This window comes from Mytilus californianus, unplaced genomic scaffold (assembly GCF_021869535.1).
Source record: "Mytilus californianus isolate M0D057914Y unplaced genomic scaffold, xbMytCali1.0.p SCAF_67, whole genome shotgun sequence".
Lineage (NCBI taxonomy): Eukaryota > Metazoa > Mollusca > Bivalvia > Mytilida > Mytilidae > Mytilus > Mytilus californianus.
Genome location: NW_026262720.1, coordinates 901608 through 910487, shown reverse-complemented (window position 1 = coordinate 910487; position 8880 = coordinate 901608). Strand labels below are relative to the sequence as shown.

Sequence of the window (8880 nt, the reverse complement as noted above, 5' to 3'; positions counted from 1 at the left end):
CACCCTGTGCCATTACACCATACACGTTACTACTTTGCACCATACACCTTACACATTACACCATAATGCAATTTAATTTCAAAGAAAGCGTGCGACTACAAAATTATTTATTTATTTTAAAAAACGAATTTTGATCACAATATTGTAAATTAAAGTCTTAAATTAAAAACCAGTTCTTTGTGTCAGTTTATGTCATTTTGTAAATTCATTTTATTTTTAACCAAAACATACATCAATTTTTGCATAGTTTTAAATGTCGTACACCATTCATTCACACCATTCCCGATCGCACGTTACACCATTACATCATTCCCCTTACACCATACACCATAGCACCATACACCTTCTACCATTGCACCATATGCCATACACCATTACACCATACACGTTTTTTTTGGGAAGTTTACACCATCCAAGGGCTGTACTGTTGTTTAATTTTTTGTCTTTTTTTATTTTTTGCAATGGCGTTGTCAGTTTATTTTTACTCATGAATTTGAATCTCCATTTTGGTATCTTTCGCCTCTCTTTTATAAAAAAAAATTGTGAAGATGAAAAAGTGGACTAGAGAGGAAATATTGGAATAAAATTGACAACTAGATCAATTTTGGTCTGTTATAGTAATTTTTTTTAAATTTAATCACATGCAGTAAAAACTGTTGTGTAAATATTGCCAAAACTATAAACATTGTGTACATAAAATGAATATAATTATATATACAAATGTATATAGGAATATGAGAAACATGAAACATAGAAAAAAAAAAATTTAGGAAATTTTGTGGTATGTTTTTCTGTTGATAAAGATATATGAATTATTTTTATGATTTTGTCCTTCAGGGAATTAAGTATAGATGGTGGTTAGTTTTCGTCAAATAAATTCCCAGCTTTTGTATCTAGCAATTAACCATGAAGGAACAAACATGTGACAATGTGTGTTTTCTAACCTTTTGAACTTTTTGTCGTTAAGATAGACTGATAACCAATTTAACTCTTAAAATGTATGCAAAAAGGTTGAATTGTGTACATTTCTTATGCCAAAGATTGTTCCCTGTTTTTGCAGAATAAAAATCAATCAACATTTTCGGGCTTTTTCTGATTTTTATATGCAAGGGACCAATCAGAAATCCCCATTATAAGTAATATCTGGTTATAACGTTCAGAGGACCAATCATAATCACCATTATTAGATACTGTCTAGTTATCGTGTTCTATAGGAACCAACCTGAAATCACCAATATTTGAAAAAGTCTGGTTATAAGTTCTAAGGATCAATCAGAAATCTCATTTATGAGACAATGTTTTGGTATTGTTCAATTGACCAATTATAAATCATTTAAAAATATCCAAATGTCTATGTTTTGTTTTGTACGTGAAAAGAAATAACCTGCTTGTTAGATTTAAGATAAGTTGGAATATTTAATATGTAGTTTAAGTTATCACGTTCTTTCAGAGCTGATCACCCTAATACCTTTTTAACCTGATTCAGGCTGTGGTAGCAAAAAATATTGTAAAAAACGGAAACGTGATGATAACGACTGGACTACAGATATGAATAAGAAGATATGGTATGAGTGTCAATGAGACAACTATCCATCCAAGTCAACAATTCAAACAGGAAAACCAACGGTCCAATCTATATAAAAAACGAGAAACAAGAGAAACACTTATGAACCACACCAACAAACGACAACCACTGAACAACAGGCGCCTGACTTAGTACAGGTGCATAAAAATGCAGCGGGTTTAAATATTTTAACAAGCGCCAACCTTTATCCTAACCTGAAACAGTGGTGTAACATTACAACATAAAACAAGCACAATACAATATCTATAGGTCAAAGTACGGACTTTGGATAGGTACATAATGTGGCGGGTTAGATATGTTTGTTAGCGCTCAACCTTCCTTCCCCATCCCCAATCTGGGACTGTCACATTTGTGTGAAAGGACGATATAAAAACGAACTGTCTAGATTAGTTCGAACAGGATTGATGCATAGATCAGTTCCAAGTACAAATTAATACAAAACAAATAAGTCAATAGGCATGAATACCATTATAAAGTGTACTCACATTGTGACTGAAATCTCGTTCAACGTCAAATTTCAACTAAGACCATAGTCTCTTTAACTAGACTACTTTTTACAAATATGTTCAACATTAACATTTGTGTGGGGTTAGATAATTTACTTTTCCTTGAATAGATAGCTATTTGAATCAACCATTGGGCATAAAGCAAACACTCAATCAATCAATGTTTAGGTCAGTTCCCTTCAGGTTAAAGAGGTAAAGCCAATGTTCCCTTTTCTATACTAAGCGCAAACAAATTAGAAAAAGTATGAGTCACCAGTATTTTTTAAGCTACAGATTTTGAATGCGCTATACTTAAACAAACTTTGTTTTATAGAAAGAAAAACTGAACGATAGAATTTTAAGATAAAATATGAGAAGACATCTCTTATAATAAGCTTTCAGAAAATAAAAAAAACGGGGTCACTGAACTCTGGTTTTTTGATTCAGCCATGCTGGATCTATGTGATCACTCTGGTTTTGGAGATGGTGCAAAATTCAATGTTGAAGACATGTCATGAAAATAATTATGTGTTTCTATGACTTGCAGAAACTTTATACACCATTTTAATCATCAACTGCCAACTTTTAATATGTTATTTGTCTTTAAATTAAGAAAAGGTTGGGCGAACAACTTCTTTATTTTAGATAAACACTTGTACTAGTATATAGTTCCTGTGTAAATCAAAATTGATATTAAATTGCCATTTATTAATTAATGTCACATGAATGTGGAAAATGTGATTTATCAAATTTTAGCCGTTGATAAGAATAATAAAAGTGTTTTATCAGTATCTTATGTTCCTGTGAGCCATTGAATAAAATTTGGTTCAAGATGTGTATTCATATCAGAGTTGATTCCCACACTTTTTTAAATGCTATTATTCCCATTCTTGCATTAGGCAAATCAAATTGTTGGTACAATACCAGTATGATGGACAGCTGCCACGATTTTCAAACAATTACACTCAAAGGTGTAAGTATTATTTGGATTAAACTCCACTCAAATGCAGTCTTAATTGACCACAGTTATATTAATATATCATGACAGTTGATAATCATACAGGTATTGAGGTCAAGAATTTGTGTATTCAATTTATCACACATCTTACTGAATACACCAAATTTTGACCTCAATAGTTGTAAAATCAGTGTCATAATCTTCTGACATAAGTTAATAATTAAGGTCTATTTAAGTTACAATTATCTCTCTTACATGTCTTACCTCAGCATTTTCTGTCACAAATTTATTTGTATATTCCCCATTATAATGCTATTTTACAATAATTGGAATAAATTCAGCATGAGGTATTTGTATATTCCCTATTATAATGCTAGTTAACAGTAATTGGAATAAATTCAGCATGAGGTATTTGTATATTCCCCATTATAATGCTATTTAACAGTAATTGGAATAAATTCAGCATGAGGTATTTGTATATTCCCCATTATAATGCTAGTTAACAGTAATTGGAATAAATTCAGCATGAGGTATTTGTATATTCCCCATTATAATGCTAGTTAACAGTAATTGGAATAAATTCAGCATGAGGTATGTGTATATTCCCCATTATAATGCTATTTAACAGTAATTGGAATAAATTCAGCATGAGGTATGTGTATATTCCCCATTATAATGCTATTTAACGATAATTGGAATAAATTCAGCATGAGGTATTTGTATATTCCCCATTATAATGCTATTTAACGATAATTGGAATAAATTCAGCATGAGGTATTTGTATATTCCCCATTATAATGCTATTTAACGATAATTGGAATAAATTCAGCATGAGGTATTTGTATATTCCCCATTATTATGCTATTTAACAATAATTGGAATAAATTCAGCATGAGGTATTTGTATATTCCCCATTATAATGCTTGTTAACAATAATTGGAATAAATTCAGCATGAGGTATTTGTATATTCCCCATTATAATGCTTGTTAACAATAATTGGAATAAATTCAGCATGAGGTATTTGTATATTCCCCATTATAATGCTACTTAACAATAATTGGAATAAATTCAGCATGAGGTATTTGTATATTCCCCATTATAATGCTAGTTAACAGTAATTGGAATAAATTCAGCATGAGGTATTTGTATATTCCCCATTATAATGCTAGTTAACAGTAATTGGAATAAATTCAGCATGAGGTATTTGTATATTCCCCATTATAATGCTAGTTAACAGTAATTGGAATAAATTCAGCATGAGGTATTTGTATATTCCCCATTATAATGCTAGTTAACAGTAATTGGAATAAATTCAGCATGAGGTATTTGTATATTCCCCATTATAATGCTAGTTAACAGTAATTGGAATAAATTCAGCATGAGGTATTTGTATATTCCCCATTATAATGCTAGTTAACAGTAATTGGAATAAATTCAGCATGAGGTATTTGTATATTCCCCATTATAATGCTAGTTAACAATAATTGGAATAAATTCAGCATGAGGTATTTGTATATTCCCCATTATAATGCTAGTTAACAGTAATTGGAATAAATTCAGCATGAGGTATTTGTATATTCCCCATTATAATGCTATTTAACAGTAATTGGAATAAATTCAGCATGAGGTATTTGTATATTCCCCATTATAATGCTAGTTAACAGTAATTGGAATAAATTCAGCATGAGGTATTTGTATATTCCCCATTATAATGCTATTTAACAGTAATTGGAATAAATTCAGCATGAGGTATTTGTACATGTGTATTTGAATACAGGAAATGTATTTTTTCCTTAATGAAGAATGAACACCTATTTAGATAAAAAGCTAATTATTTATTTTTGTTGTTGCTGAGAAAGTGCATTTTTAATGGCTCTTTTTGGAAATTATTAAGCCAATTATTATTAATGGCATATAAAAAGTATGCTACAGTCATTTGAAGATTTCCCTTAACATTCTTGTCCAAAATCATTGAATTTCAAATGTTTCTAAAAAAAGATGTAAAAAAATCTGACAGTGTCTTGAATTGAAATACCAAAATAATTTGCATTAATCTTTTGGCAATAGAATGGAAATTTTACAGTGAGATTATGGAAATGAAGATAATAAAATAATTATTGAAAGTGTGGTCAGAAAAAAATGCCAGACTAGCTACAAAATTGGCTGAATCACAACATCCATGATGCTTTGATTTTTGTGTTTTTTTCTATTAAACAAACTGGGTAAATTTAATTAACGTTTACAACATATTCCTTTTATAAAAGTTAGAATATATGAGTTCTTTCCCCTTATATGGCTAAGTTGAATTATTTTATTGTATTTCTTAAAGCAGTATAAGATTAAACACATATCTTTTTTTCATTAAGATGAAAAAACTTACAAATGAACTACATTTACATTCCACTCTTATTTGCACAATTCATTAAAAATCTATACCGATTGTTATCTACTATTTTACAATCCAAGATGGCGGAATACTCCCGATCTACCTTAAAGCGAGTGAATTTAAATTGACCACCGTAGATTTGGACTCCCACTTTAAAAACATTGAATGCTTGATCAGGGCAGACATGTTGCTTAAGAACAGGCCGCATTGGTTTTCTCCCAATACAAAGTATCAAATTAAATAAAAATTCGGAATTTCACAAGTTTTTAAAGGACAATACATAGGTCAATATCTGATAAGAAAAAATTGAATGTTTTCTTCTTTATTTTATAAAAAATAAAAATGTCCGAATGAATCATACATTTTCAGTGTTTATGTATATTTAGACATTTATGATTTTGTGACATGCTCAGAAATACAACATGCGAGTTGTTAGAATCTCAAGTTGCCCACATCAGGCTGTGATACTGTTAAATTTAGTAAAAGACTTCTTTTGAATTTGACCAGGTGATGCATAAATTAAGGAGAAATTGTCCATATCTCTTAATCGGACTGATTGGTTTTTGTTTGCTAAACGTCAAGTGGCAAATATATCATGCATATTCAGTACGAGAACAAATTAACAATGATTTTAAAAGATATGAAATTTAAAGGAGGTAGGATATATCAATTAATTAAATACAATAAAATCAAAAAGAAGAATGACAGAAAGACAACAAAACACTACACAAAAAACAAATTCAAATAATATGAATATAACCCCTACCAACATGATTTTTTTTAACATGCAGATTCCAAGGTAACGGCACGCATAAAAACAAATCCCCCTACCTGGACGCATATTTTGGTCAAGACGACCAGTCCGTGCTTTTACACCTGACTAGACAACTAAGAATGATTGCATATTAGGCTTGACTTTTATCCGGGAAGGATTCAAAACTTTCTTATTTAGCGTATCAATTATGATTTTGCAAATTGTCGGTCGCCTATCATTTTGAATCCCATGATTAAAGTTAATTGAACAGTGTTTGGTGATACTGGCTATTCCTATATTATGACAGACCAGCTTGTTCCTAACTCAGATTGGCTTATGTCTTCAGTACTTATGCGCCTACATATCGAATTTAGATAGGAATGGCATTACATTATAACTTATGGTAAATTCACCAAAATCTTTAAATTATAGAATGTTTAAAGAAAATTTTGAGTTTAAGAATGGTCTTAATAGAAACAGGTCGGTGGAATGTTGAAGTATATGTTTCTAATGCAATATTAACTATTTTGGTGTTGAAAACCATATTCTAGAATGATAAACATTTGCAATAAATAAGAAAAAGCTAACGGATGAAAATGTATTGCAAAGACCAAATATTTTGAAATGCAAAGAAATTATGAGTTGAACAGGAAAGTTTAAATAATTAAAAAAATGGTAGATTTATATGATTAATAAATAAATCAGTTGTTTTCAAGAACATAACAACACTTCCCCTTCTGGTTTATATAGTACATATATGTGAGTTTTGGTATTTACAGATAATTCTTGTTTATATTGTACATATATGTGAGCTAATGTGTTTACTGATAATTTTTGTATGTATTGTACATATATGAGATTTTTGGTGTTTACATGTAATTCTTGTTTATATTGTACATATATTTGAGTTTTGGTGTTTACTTATAATTCTTGTATATATTATACATGTATGTGAGCTTTGGTGTTTACTTATGAATTCTTGTTTATATTGTACAAATATGTGAAATTTGGTGTTTACTTATATATTTTTGGATATATTGTACATATATGTGTTTCTTTGTATTTAGGGAGCAACCATTTAACTTCAAGGGGGGGTATGGTTTTTGGAAAATGACGCTATCAGCGGCATGTTTCCGATACCATTGACCAGAACTAACGGAAGTTGATTATGCCTCCGCCTACCGCACTCGGTTTCATATTTACTATTTTACATACTAACTGGAATCTGCTTGTATTACGCTACACTCGAACAAAGTCTTTGTTAAAGTGTTGTAGTCGGACGGGAACCAGTTTACATACGTTATTTTATTTACCAAAAAGATATCTTGACCTGTCCATATGTTTTTTGTTATTAAATGGTATTTGGAGCTATCCCTTTGTTATATTTTTCATATTTATTCGAGCTTTCACTTTTATGCACATGTCTTACAATCGTAAACAATCGGTATGTATACATGATAAATAGATCCGTTTTGTTATGGTGTTGGACTTTTTACCCTCCAATGATCAGCAATCGCTAGACAAAATAGTTCTCCTAAATAATGTCAGCCTTTCATGCCATTTCAACTTTACAATCATTAAAAAAGTAATAATCAGAATCATTTTGATATCCATTGGATAGAAACTGGTCTTTATCAAGATTTACGAAGATTTTAATAATCGGAAATTAGTAATACGGTTATACCCACGCGGTGCGTATGAATCTTTGTTCACAAAGTTATAGCAGCAGAGTCTGTAACTGTATCATTATTAATTAACTACACTGTGTTTGTACTTAAAATGATGAAAACTGCATATGCAATATAAGATGTCAACTCGGCCAATACAGTTTTTTTTCCGTATTGGCCGAGTTCTGATCCTGCCAAAACAGGATTTCGGAACGTCTCTAGTTTTTAGATCGTAAGTCACGATAAACTCAAACTGAAAGTAAACAGTTGTTTGTACGACGCAGTTTTTATTTACTCACCATAATTTAAACAAGCTGAAACGTTCAGTATGGCATATATTTTAGGTTAAAGACGGTCCCATTCATTTGAAAAGCATTTTGAAAGTAGACGATGGAATTATTTCAGGTTTAGGGAACGAGTAAATTATCACAAAGTTCATTTCTTGACGACCTCATAATTTCATCATGTCGATTTTTACTGTTCACTTTCGCTTCTCATGTTTTGTAAACGGTCTTTTATTTTTAAACCCGAACCAGGCATATGCATTCTGTAATTGCGCAAATCTTCGTTCTTTGGTCAATTGGCTTATGGATAGTTGTATCAATTTCAACTCTTACATTATTTTTTTTAAAAATATATTTGCATTACACATGCAATGGCAGTACCTTTCCAATTACTATTTATGTGTTGTGTCTAAATTAAAGTTGTAACACTTTATAGTGACTGGAAAGGGTAGAAAAATTCATCAGATGAGAAAAGGCTGAAGATGCATGGAAACGGCAGCAAATCATTAGATATTGCATCTTATAAAAAGAAACTGAGATTTGGATAGTTCCACTTCAAGGTAAAAAATTTTATCTCTTGTGAAATGAAATAAAAAAAATATTGTAACACTGTAGTTAATAAATAAAGATACTATTACATGTATTTCTGTATTGGCCTTATTGTTGGTCCTCGGCCAGCAGTATTGGCCTTCGGCTTCGCCTCAGACCAATACACCAAGAAATGGACCAATAACAAGGACAATACAGAAATACTTACGCA

At 30.6% G+C, this 8880-nt stretch overlaps 1 long non-coding RNA gene across 15 annotated transcripts; it reads left to right on the top strand.

Moving 5' to 3' along the window:
• The first annotated feature begins 6 nt into the window (after window positions 1–6).
• Window positions 7–7644, top strand: LOC127707358 (uncharacterized). Of its 15 annotated transcripts, none has more exons than XR_007984809.1 (3): window positions 7–1010; window positions 2202–3375; window positions 4108–7644. It is a non-coding gene; the product is annotated as an uncharacterized LOC127707358 (long non-coding RNA). The 15 variants fall into 15 exon arrangements; XR_007984812.1 differs by lacking the exon at window positions 7–1010 and adding an exon at window positions 3925–3985 and having other exon boundaries at window positions 3360–3436; XR_007984811.1 differs by lacking the exons at window positions 7–1010; window positions 2202–3375 and adding exons at window positions 3383–3497; window positions 3925–3985.
• Window positions 7645–8880: the final 1236 nt, after the last annotated feature.